A 12,716-nucleotide genomic window follows, 5' to 3' on the forward strand; every position below is an offset into this window, starting at 1 on the left:
AGCAAAGGTAAGAAAAATATTTTGAACATATTTTCAGAGATTTGTCGATGCCGTGGTTGTAGGCTAACTGTATAGTTTAACATTGAAGGCTAAGTTCTGTACTCAGAATATTGAACAATGTGCTTTTTCCGTAAAGTTATTTTGAAATCTGACAAAGTGGTTGCATAAAGGAGTAGATTATCTCTAATTCTTTAAATAATTGTTATACATTTTGTCAACGTTTATGAGTTCTTCTGTAAATGTATGTGCCTATTCACCGGCAGTTATGGGGAGAAAACATTTTCTGAACGTCACGCGCCAATGTAAAAATTGGGTTTTTGGATATAAATATGAACTTGATCGAACAAAAAATGCATGTATTGTCTAACATGATGTCCTAGGAGTGTCATCTGATGAAAATTGTCAAAGGTTAGTGCTTAACCTGTTGGAGCTAGGGGGCAGTATTTGCACGGCCGGATAAAAAAACGTACCCAATTTAAACTGGTTACTACTCTTGCCCAGAAACGAGAATATGCATATAATTAGTAGATTTGGATAGAAAACATTCTAAAGTTTCTAAAACTGTTTGAATGGTGTCTGTGAGTATAACAGAACTCATATGGCAGGCCAAAACCAGAGAAGATTCCATACAGGAAGTGACCATTTCTTGTCCTTCTATAGCCTCTTTATCAAAAATAGAGGATCTCTGCTGTAACGTGACATTTTCTAAGGCTCCCATAGGCTCTCAGAAGGCGCCAGAACGGGGAATGATGACTCTGCAGTCCCTGGGCGAAAAACAGTAGGGGTTTTGGAAAGTGGTCGTTCTGAGAACAATGACATGGCGCGCGTGCATGTGAAGACTCCATTCACTATTTTCAGTGTTTGAACGAAAACAAGGTCTCCCGGTCGGAATATTATCGCTATTTTACGAGAAAAATTGCATAAAAATGTATTTTAAACAGCGTTTGACATGCTTCGAAGTACGGTAATGGAATATTTTGAATTTTTTTGTCACGATACGCACCGGCGCGTCACCCTTCGGATAGTGTCTTGAACGCAAGAACAAAACGCAGCTATTTGGATATAACTATGGATTATTTGGAAGAAAAACAACATTGGGTGTTGAAGTAGAAGTCCTGGGAGTGCATTCTGACGAAGAACAGCAAAGGTTATCCAATTTTTCTTATAGTAAATCTGAATTTGGTGAGTGCCAAACTTGGTGGGTGTCAAAAAAGCTAGCCATGATGGCCGGGCTATCTACTCCGAATATTGCAAAATGAGCTTTCACCGAAAAGCTATTTTAAAATCTGACACCGCGATTGCATAAAGGAGTTCAGTATCTATAATTCTTAAAATAATTGTTATGTTTTTTGTGAACGTTTATCGTGAGTAATTTAGTAAATTCACCGGAAGTTTTTGGTGGGAATGCTAGTTCTGAACGTCACATGCTAATGTAAAAAGCTGGTTTTTGATATAAATATGAACTTGATTGAACAAAACATGCATGTATTGTATAACATAATGTCCTAGGAGTGTCATCTGATGAAGATCATCAAAGGTTAGTGCTGCATTTAGCTGTGGTTTTGGTTTTTGTGACATTATATGCTAGCTTGAAAAATGGGTGTGTGATTATTTCTGGCTGGGTACTCTCCTGACATAATCTAATATTTTGCTTTCGTTGTAAAGCCTTTTTGAAATCGGACAATGTGGTTAGATAAAGGAGAGTCTTGTCTTTTAAAATGGTGTAAAATAGTCATATGTTTGAAAAATTGAAGTTTTTGGATTTCTGAGGTGTTTGTAATTCGCGCCACGCTCTATCATTGGATATTGGCGAGGCATTCCGCTAGCGGCACATCTAGATGTGCCGAGCTCCACTCCTACTCCCCAGGTGCTCTCATTTGTTGACTTCTGTAACCGTAAAGGCCTGATTTCATATATGTTAACATTAGAAGCCTCCTCCCTAAGTTTCTTTTATTCACTGCTTTAGCACACTCTGCCAACCCGGATGTCCTAACCGTGTCTGAATCCTACATTAGGAAGACCACCAAAAACCCTGAAATTTCCATCCCTAACATTTTCCAACAAGATAGAACTGCCAAAGGGGGCGGTGTTGCAATCTACTGCAGAAATAGCCTGCAGAGTTCTGTCTTACTATCCTGGTCTAAACCCAAACAATTCGAGCTTCTACTTTTAAAAATCCACCTTTCCAGAAACAAGTCTCTCACTGTTGCCGCTTGCTATAGACCACCCTCTGCCCCCAGCTGTGCCCTGAACACCATATGTGAATTGATTGCCCGCCCATCTCTCTTCAGAGCTCGTGCTGCTAGGTGACCTAAACTAGGACATGCTTAACAACCCGGCCATCCTACAATCTTGATGCCCTCAATCTCACACAAACTATCAAAACAGGCACCCTCATGAATATCATCCTAACGAACTTGCCCTCCAAATACAGTGGGGGGAAAAAGTATTTGATCCCCTGCTGATTTTGTACATTTGCCCACTTACAAAGAAATGATCCGTCTATAATGTTAATAGTAGGTTTATTTGAACAGTGAGAGATGAATATCTCTTGAAAGCACCTGTAATGCCAGATTTAAAAATAACTTTACTGGGTAATCACACTTTGCGATAAAAGGGGATGCGATACTCAGAACAATAGGCTAGCATTACAGGTCAGCGCCATCTTGGAACAATTGCATATCAAATCTAGTCTTGTATACTATTGTCAATAATCCCTTACCTTTGATTATCTTCATCCTTAGGCACTTCCAGGAATCCCAGGTCCACAACAAATGTATTTTCGTTCGAAAAAGTTCATCCTTTATGTTCCAATAGCTTGTTCTTGTTAGCGCGTTCTGAAGGCTGCACCAAAAGCTCAGTCGGCCGCGGGACTACTCTTTCAACAAAATGCATTTTTTTCTTATTTAGGTTCGTTCATACATGTCAAACGTTGTATAACATAAATCTTTAGAGCCTTTTTCAACCAGAGCTCCAATAACATTCAAGGGGGACGATTGCATTGTCTTTATAAACGTTTCGAAAGGGGAGGGTAGCCAGGGGCGCCGGCGTCATAATGGTGATGGCCCTCCTCATGTGACCACGTTCCACAGCCTGTCATTCTGTCAGTTTTCACAGTAGGAGACTCAAATCACTTTGTAAAGACTGGGGACATCTAGTGGAAGCAATAGGAAGTGCTCAATGAACCATTGCTCATTGTGTGATTTACAGGCAAACTGATGAAGTTGTTTCCGCAATTCAGAATTCCACTTCCTGTTACGATCTGTCTCGGGGTTTTGACTGCCATATGAGTTCTGTTATACTCACAGACACCATTCAAACAGTTATACATATCCTAGCTTTTGAGTTTCAGTAGGAGGCCGTTTAAAATGGGCACAGATTTTTTTCAAAACTCGCTGTAGCGCCCCCTATCCTAGGCGAACGACAAGAGGTTAATGAGGGAAATAAGTATTTGACCCCTCTGCAAAACATGACTTAGTACTTGATGGCAGAACCCCTGTTGGCAATCACAGAGGTCAGACTATTTATTGTAGTTGGCCACCAGGTTTGCACACATCTCAGAAGGGATTTTGTCCCACTCCTCTTTGCAGATCTTCTCCAAGTCATTAAGGTTTCGAGGCTGACGTTTGGCAACTCGAACCCTCAGCTCCCTCCACAGATTTTCTATGGGATTAAGGTCTGGAGACTGGCTAGGCCACTCCAGGGCCTTAATGTGCTTCTTCTTGAGCCACTCCTTTGTTGCCTTGGCCGTGTGTTTTGGGTCATTGTCATGCTGGAATACCTAGTCACTACCCATTTTATATGCCCTGGCTGAGGGAAGGAGGTTCTCACCCAAGATTTGACGGTACATGGCCACGTCCATCGTCCCTTTGATGTGGTGAAGTTGTCCTGTCCCCTTAGCAGAAAAACACCCCCAAAGCATAATGTTTCCACCTCCATGTTTGACGGTGGAGATGGTGTTCTTGGGGTCATAGGCAGCATTCCTCCTCCTCCAAACACGGCGAGTTGAGTTGATGTCAAAGAGCTCCATTTTGGTCTCATCTGACCACAACACTTTCACCAGTTGTCCTCTGAGTCATTCAGACGTTCATTGGCAAACTTCAGATGGGCATGTATATGTATTCTTGAGCAGGGGGACCTTGCGGGCGCTGCAGGATTTCAGTCCTTCACGGCGTAGTGTGTTACCAATTGTTTTCTTGGTGACTATGGTCACAGCTGCCTTGAGATCATTGACAAGATCCTCCTGTGTAGTTCTGGGCTGATTCCTCACCGTTCTCATGATCATTGCAACTCCACGAGGTGAGATCTTGCATGGAGCCCCAGGCCGAGGGATATTGACAGTTCTTTTGTGTTTCTTCCATTTGCGAATAATCACACAAAATGTTGTCACCTTCTCACCAAGCTGCTTGGCGATGGTCTTGTAGCCCATTCCAGCCTTGTGTAGGTCTACAATCCTGTCCCTGACATCTTTGGAGAGCTCTTTGGTCTTGGCCATGGTGGAGAGTTTGGAATCTGATTGATTGATTGCTTCTGTGGACAGGTGTCTTTTATACAGGTAACAAGCTGCGGTTAGGAGCACTCCCCTTTAAGAGTGTGTTCCTAATCTCAGCTCGTTTCCTGTATAAAAGACACCTGGGATCCAGAAATCTTTCTGATTGAGAGGGGGTCAAATACTTATTTCCCTCATTAAAATGCAAATCAATTTATAACATTTCTGACATGCGTTTTTCTGGATATTTTTGTTGTTATTCTGTCTCTCACTGTTCAAATAACCCTACCATTAAAATTATAGACTGATCCTTTCTTTGTCAGTGGGCAAACGTACAAAATCAGCAGGGGATCAAATACTTTCCCCCCCCACTGTACACCTCTGCTGTTTTCAACCAAGATCTCAGCAATCACTGCATCATTGCCTGCATCCGTAATGGGTCTGCGGTCAATCACTGTCAAACGCTCCCTAAAACACTTCAGCGAGCAGGCCTTTCTAATCAACCTGGCCCGGGTATCCTGGAAGGATATTGACCTCATCCCGTCCGTAGAGGATGCCTGGTTATTCTTTAAAAGTGCCTTCCTCAACATCTTAAACAAGCATGCCCCATTCAAAAAATGTTGAACCAGGAACAGATATAGCCCTTGGTTCTCTCCAGACCTGACTTCCGTTGAACAGCACAAAGACATCCTGTGGAATTCTGCATTAGCATCGAATAGCCCCCGTGGTATGCAACTTTTCAGGGAAGTTAGAAACCAATATACACAGGCAGTTAGGAAAGCTAAAGCTAGCTTTTTCAAGCAGAAATTTGCATCCTGTAGCACAAACTCAAAAAAGTTCCAGGCAATGTAAAGTCCATGGAGACTAAGAGCACCTCCTCCCAGCTGCCCACTGCACTGAGGCTAGGAAACTATCACCACCGACAAATCCACGATAATTGAGAATTTCAATAAGCATATTTCTACGGCTGGCCATGCTTTCCACCTGGCTACCCCTACCCCGATCAACAGCCCTGCACCCCCCACAGCAACACGCCCAAGCCTCCCCCATTTCTCCTTCACCCAAATCCAGATAGCTGATGTTCTGAAAGAGCTGCAAAATCTGGACCCCTACAAATAAGCCGGGCTAGACAATCTGGACCCTCTCTTTCTAAAATGATCTGCCAAAATTGTTGCAAGCTCTATTACTAGCCTGTTCAACCTCTCTTTCGTATCGTCTGAGATTCCCAAAGATTGGAAAGCTGCCGCGGTCATCCCCTTCTTCAAAGGGGGAGACACTCTAGACCCAAACTGCTACAGACCTATATCTATCCTACCCTGCCTTTCTAAGCTCTTTGAAAGCCAAGTTAACAAAACAGATTACTGACCATTTCGAATCCCACCATACCTTCTCCGCTATGCAATCTGGTTTCAGAGCTGGTCATGGGTGCACCTCAGCCACGCTCAAGGTCCTAAACTATGTCATAACTGCCAATGATAAGAGACATTACTGTGCAGCTGTATTCATCGACCTGGCCAAGGCTTTCGACTCTGTCAATCACCACATTCTTATCGGCAGACTCAACAGCCTTGGTTTCTCAAATGATTGCCTTGCCTGGTTCACCAACTACTTCTCTGATAGAGTTCAGTGTGTCAAATCGGAGGGTCGAACAGAGCAAATCGGAAAGTCAAACAGAGCAAAGTACAAAGAGATCCTTGATGAAAATCTGCTCCAGAGCGCTCAGGACATCATACTGGGGCGAAGGTTCGCTTTCCAACAGGACAACTACCCTAAGCACACAGCCAAGACAACGCAGGAGTGACTTCTGGGACAAGTGTCTGAATGTCCTTGAGTGGCCCAGCCAGAGCCCCGATTTGAACCCGATTGAACATCTTTGGTGAGACCTGAAAATAGCTGTGCAGCGACGCTCCCCATCCAACCTGACAGAGCTTGAGAGGATCTGCAGAGAAGAATGGGAGGAACTCCAAATACAGGTGTGCCAAGCTTGTAGCGTCATACCCAAGAAGACTTGAGGCTGTAATCTCTACCAACGGTGCTTCAACAAAGTACTGAGTAAAGGGTCTGAAATACTTACGTAAATGTCATATTTCAGTAATTGTTTTCTTATTATTTTTTGCTGTCATTACGGGGTATTGTGTATAGATTGATGAGGGAAATGTTTTTTTTTAATCAATTTTAGAATAAGGCTGTAACGTAACAAAATGTGGAAAAAGTATACTTTCCGAATGCACTGTATAGCAGTCTATTGCCAAATTTTGTCTGTCAAACAGATAGGCCTACCTCTTATTTCTTAAATAGGAAGAAATGGGCTCCAACACAAAGCCCACTTGTTGTTAGTGAAGTCTAATTAAAATGAAGACGGTTTAAATGAATTATGTCTACTCAAATGTGCCTACTTTCATCCCCATGAGCTGTCCATTTCCAATTGATTGTGCTATGGCTGCTACTTCAAGTTTCAGCACCAATGTAAATGACTCTAATCTGGTTTATTGTGAGGACTATAACCCTGATAAATTGACCTACATCATGGGCAACAAACATATTGTTTATAATAAATCAATTACAGTAGTAGCAAACTATCAAAGTTGACCTCCGGTCCTCCTTCTCATCTTCTTACTCTCTTTCTCAAACTGAACAGAACGTACAGTAGGCTATAGGATAGTCCACATGCAAGGTAGTGCATTTTTTGGACTAGGCTTACTCAAAAAATATTTTGGAAACTGCCCCCATAGGCCTTCATAGCACATCAATTGGTTAGGCAGCACACAAAAAAGTTTTGGATCAGCAACAGCAGAGGCCAGGGCTCAGGGTTGGAATATCCATTGCAGTATGTAATGCAGCCTAGTTTTATTTACACCATCCCAGCAGCTACCTTAGAAAAATAACTTTCATCTGTGCTTCTCTGAGTATGCACTTCATAGCCTATAGGCAAATCTTTATATACCAGAGCTGCGAGAAAAGTTATATTTATTATTGAAACAATGTTGCGATTGTTTGTAAGAATGCCAACAGGTGTGGTTCCCGTGGGGGAAAGATTAGCAAAGGCAGGCATTAAAGGTCCTGCACTTAAAAAAGGATGCTGAAGGGAAAAAGAGAGGGACGAGAAAGAGGAGAAGAAGGAACAGAAAGGACAGGCCACCTGCTCTCTTTTCTCTCGTTCTCTCTGTCCTGTTTCTGTGTTTTCAGGTAATGAGCTCCTAATTGTGTAGCAAGGAGGACGAACAGAGCACCACATGATCTATGCACACCAAAAGACCAAAGCAGAGAGGGGGGGTGCCAGAGAGAGAGAGAGAAAAACAGAATATGGAAAGAGAGACAGAAGGGGGCAGAGAGAGAGAGATAGAGGTGCATGCTTTGATGTGCTTTTCAATGTAATGTAGATGAGGATTGAGAGGCCATTCTACTTGTCTGTCAGAGAGAAAGAGGAGAGGAGCAGGTGTTTCATTTCCTCTCCCCCTCCCTCTCAAGGGGAGTTGTTCCTGTTGTTCTAGGGAGGTGAGTGAACTCCTGGTAGTGAGAGGACGAAATGAGGTGCATGGGGAGGTGTTGCTGTGTGTCATCATTGAGACTTGGAAGTCCTGAACAATATAGCTGGACTTCATAACAACAACAAAGTCCAGCTTGCTTAATCCTGGCTTTACTTCCCCACTGTGAGAGTGACTACATTAAGCAGATTGGATGCTGTGCAGAGGAGGAGGCAGGGAACGACAGAAACCCTCCTCTCCTCCCTCCCAGCAGCATCTGGTTGTCCCTGAAGGTCAGAGACAAAGTCATGGCAGAAACCACAAGATCCACTTTCAAGGACAATCCCTCAGTGGACATAAACGTAAAAGTTTCTGAGAATTAGTTATTAAAGAGGAACTAGCAATACAATAAACAAAGCAAGGCCACCTGTTCTGGCGATATGATGCACTTGTTTATTATCTCTCCACGGAATGATGCTTACGAAAGAGGAACTAACCTATCTAAGCATTTTGTCTCAATCACCATTGTGGGACTCAGAGTTAGATTTGATGTCCACAGTCAGAACCCTTAAATCTTCCCTCCCTACTGTGCCTCTAGTCATCTTGAACATTTCCTGCTCTCCTCCTCTCCGTTTAGTCTGCCCTTCACATCAGTATTCAGGAAGAAAGCAGAGACAAGTGTTTTGGAGGTCTGCTGGAAGGTAACGTATGGAGACATGAAGGAGCGTACACGTGTGGCAGCTCCACCTCATTTCTTTTCACTACCTCCCCCCGCACCATATGTGATAATGTTTGTGTGTGACGACAGTGACGACACTGTACCAAATAAAAACAAATGAACCACTCCAAAACAGCTTGCACAGGTTTTTTTCCCCCTGTCGGTCGGTCGCTGTCTGTCTGGTGAGTTTGATGTTTGATTGGGTTTGGTTGAGGACCAGGAAGTGCTGAAGCTCTGATAATCTGTTGTGCAGATCTGGGTTTTTCTGCGCTCACAGGAAAAAAAACGAAACTAAATGGAATTAAAATTGAACCCATGTCGGTCAATTAGTTGTTTAAAAACGAAAATTAAACAACATTTCAGTTAAATGCCCAGCACTACTTAATAGAGGGCAGGCAGGTCAGGCCAGAGTTTGGCCATTACTGAGGCTGTATTAATCTGCAGGAGAGGAGAGGAAGTGATGTCGGAGATGGTAATTGAGTTAGTCTCTGTGCAGCCCTTGTCTAATGAGAAGCTACAGGCTGGAATTGTGACTCATTTCTTCTGCTCCGGATAATGTGTCAGACTATCAGAGAGACTTGCCCTCCTCCAGCTCAGCTAATGACTACATAGGCCTAATGAAGGATTGGTGGGATTTCTCTGACTGACTTTGGAGCTAAGTATTATTACACTCCGAGGTTGTTCTCCACCTATTTTTGAAGTTAATTTACTAGATTGATGCTTGAATTTAATTCCGAGGCTGATGTTAAGTGTTTTAATGATGTTCAGAAATACTTGTCATGGTGCCACTTTTGATCAATACTTCAGGTATGACTAGCTAAGTAACAGGAGAGAGAGTGATATCACTCTGTTATTAGCCTGTCTGGTCTCCTATTTGACTGTGTGAAGAAATCGATTGACATGCCACAAGAGTGTCCTCACTCTTCAGTGTAAAGTCCTAACTGTGTTGTAAAGTAACATGCTTAAAATATCAAGAAAGCAGGTCCACATTACCAAAGACAGTGAACATCCAATGCTTTCTCAAATGATGTTTATCTTGCAATATGTCCGATACGGGTTAGGAGATGGTGTCTGAAAGAGCAGCCAAGCAGCCAATTATGAAGGATCATGAAGAATGATCCTTTGACTAGACACACAGTCCTTTGTAGGATGTTACCAACACAACACAAGACCTGGGTTCAAATACATGTGTATTGAAGTATTTCACATTTAAATACTTATTCTGTGTATTTGACTAATTTCAAATCAGGTGGTGCTGAATCAACTACTTTTAATTGAAGTATTTGAAAGAATTTTAAAATAATTTCCTATAAATAGCCTACTATTTGAAACTATTTTCAAATACATTATTTCAAATAACATGGACCAAACAGACCTGAGTTAAAATGCCTGAGATATTTACATTTTTGTACTTGAAAGTATTTTTTAAAATACATCAAATCAAAAGTTATTGGTCACATACACATGGTTAGCAGATGTTATTGTGAGTGTAGCGAAATGCTTATGTTTCTAGATCCGACAGTGCAGTAGTATCTAACAGGTAATATCTAACAATTCCACAACAAAACCTAATATCTAACCAATTCCACAACAAAACCTAATACACACAATCTAGTAAAGGAATGGGATGAGAATTTATAAGTATAAAATATATGGATGAGCAGTGACAAAGCGGCTAAGATGCAATAGATAGTAAAGAATAGATAGTGAAGGATACAGTGTATACATATGAGATGAGTAATGCCAACATATCTCATCAGCCACCTGGTGTAAGGGACTTTGAGGATCTGAGGCTCTTTCCACTGTTGCCTCCATAATCCTCTAAATCCCACCAACATCAACCGCCTCAGAGCGCAACTGGTCCTTGTTTGGGAACACACACACCAAAGCACGCAACAGGCTGACCATCAGGGCAAATTTGGCCATCAGGGCAAATTTGAGGCTTTTTGAGCCTGAGAACGAGCCATCCTCAATAAGGTTGGAAAGTGACAGTGAAGATGAGGCCTCAGAGTCTGATGTTCAAGAGTTGGACATTGAGGAGGTTCAGGGAGAAGACATGGAAGCCTGAGAGGAAGACAACCAAAGCTTTAGTTTCTAGACTATCATTTTACATATGTATGTTGAAAAGTTTTGGGTTTTTGATAAGATGGATCATTGGGGATCATTCAATATTCACTTTCTTTTGTTGTTCATTGAAATCATCTCTTGTGAAGAGTCAACTCATTTAATTAAAGTTCAATTCGTAACTAAATCTTTTTTTATATTTCTATTGGAAGGATTTAATAATTTGCAATTATGTCTACTTATGATAAACCTTTTACCTTATTGCCAATTGATATGGTAAATATATCCAATGCAGAAAACATCTACATTTAAATGGTATTAATATTAATTTGAATATATTTCCGTTAATTCCGATATATTCCCGTTAATTCCCCCGGAAAGTTTCCACCTCTGAATATTCCCCAATATTCAGAGGTGGTGTTGGTGTCCTGGAGGGCAGGTAGTTTACCCCCAGTGATGCATTGTGCAGACCGCACCACTCTCTGGAGAGCCCTGCGGATGTGTCCGGTGCAGTTGCCGTACCAGGTGGTAATACAGCCTGACAGGATGCTCTCAATTGTGCACCTGTAAAGGTTTGTGAGGGTTTTCGGTGACAAGCCAAATTCTTTCAGCCTCCTGAGGTTGAAGAGGAGCTGCCTTCTTCACTACGCTGTCTGTGTGCGTAAGTGAAGTTATTAATTAAACTTTGGATGGTGTATCAATACACCCAGTCACTACAAAGATACATTCCTCCTTCCGAACTCAGTTGCCAGAGAGGAAGGGAACCGCTGAAGGATTAAACCATCAGGACAATGGTGACTTTAAAACCGTTGCAGAGTTGAAAGGCTGTGATAGGAGAAAACTGATGGCTCAACAACAATGTCGTTACTCCACAATACTAACCTAAATGAGTGAAAAGGAAGCCTGTACAGAATAAAATATTCCAAAACATGCATCCTTTTTGCAATAATGCACTAAAGAAACTGCAAAAAATGTGTAAAATAAATAAAATGAATGTCCTGAGGTCAAAGCACTATGTTTGGGGCATATCCAACACATAACTGAGTACTTCTCTTCATATTTTCAAGCATGGTGGTGGCTGCATCATGTTATGGGTATGCTTGTCATTGGCAAGGACAAGATTTTGGGGGGATAAAAAGAAACGGAATAGAGCTAAGCACAAGCAAAATCTTAGAGGAAAACCTGGTTTCCAACAGACACTGAGAGACATATACCTTTCAGCGGGACAATAACCTAAAACACAAGGCCAAATATACAATGGTGTTGCGTACCAAGATGACATTGAGACATTGAATGTTCCTGAGTGGCCTAGTTACATTTTTTACTTAAATTGGCTTGAAAATCTATGCAACACTTGCTGTCTGGGGGGGGGGGGTGAAACAATGTGCTCCTCCTCTCTCTTCTGCCAGAATTCAATTCACCTCTCCTCACTATAAATGTTCAGACAGGCAAATATTATTGCTTTCCTGCCTTACTTGACATATTCCATCAGCCATTACACACCAGGGAGAACAGCCAGGCTCTGGTATGATCCTCTGAGCTGATCTGGGCTTAATGAGAGGGATTTTCAGGTAGCAATAATGAGAAATTCAATATCAATATCATGGGGTCTTAAGTCAAATCTTTTAAATGAACTGTGACAAAGTGGTAATTATTTATAGTCTGCCAAATTGAGATTGATCTTATTTGTTCATTTATGCATTTGCCTGGGAGAGTTACATCAAGTGCGTAATGGCTTTTGCGTTGCGAGATTTTCATCTGTGATTGGAGTTTCACCCCAGAGGTTGGTGAATGAGATGTGTATCCATGTGAGTGAGCACTAAATAAAAGGTGGAGATAATTCCACTGGCAGCCTCAGCTGAATGCCAATATGCTGCGAGTCCATGAGTCCATCATTCTGTCAGTCACTAGTCTCTATAATAATTTGTTACTCTTGCAATTATGTTTACATGAAGAACCACAGAGATAAAGCATATGCAAT

At 41.9% G+C, this 12,716-nt stretch overlaps 1 protein-coding gene across 1 annotated transcript in view; it reads right to left on the minus strand.

The window, feature by feature from the left end:
- The window catches only part of LOC115197306 (low-density lipoprotein receptor class A domain-containing protein 3), a 121,572-nt gene that overhangs the window by 90,165 nt on the left and 18,691 nt on the right, over positions 1-12,716 (minus strand). The window lies entirely within an intron of this gene.

This window comes from Salmo trutta, chromosome 7 (genome assembly GCF_901001165.1).
Source record: "Salmo trutta chromosome 7, fSalTru1.1, whole genome shotgun sequence".
NCBI classification, from domain to species: Eukaryota; Metazoa; Chordata; class Actinopteri; order Salmoniformes; family Salmonidae; genus Salmo; species Salmo trutta.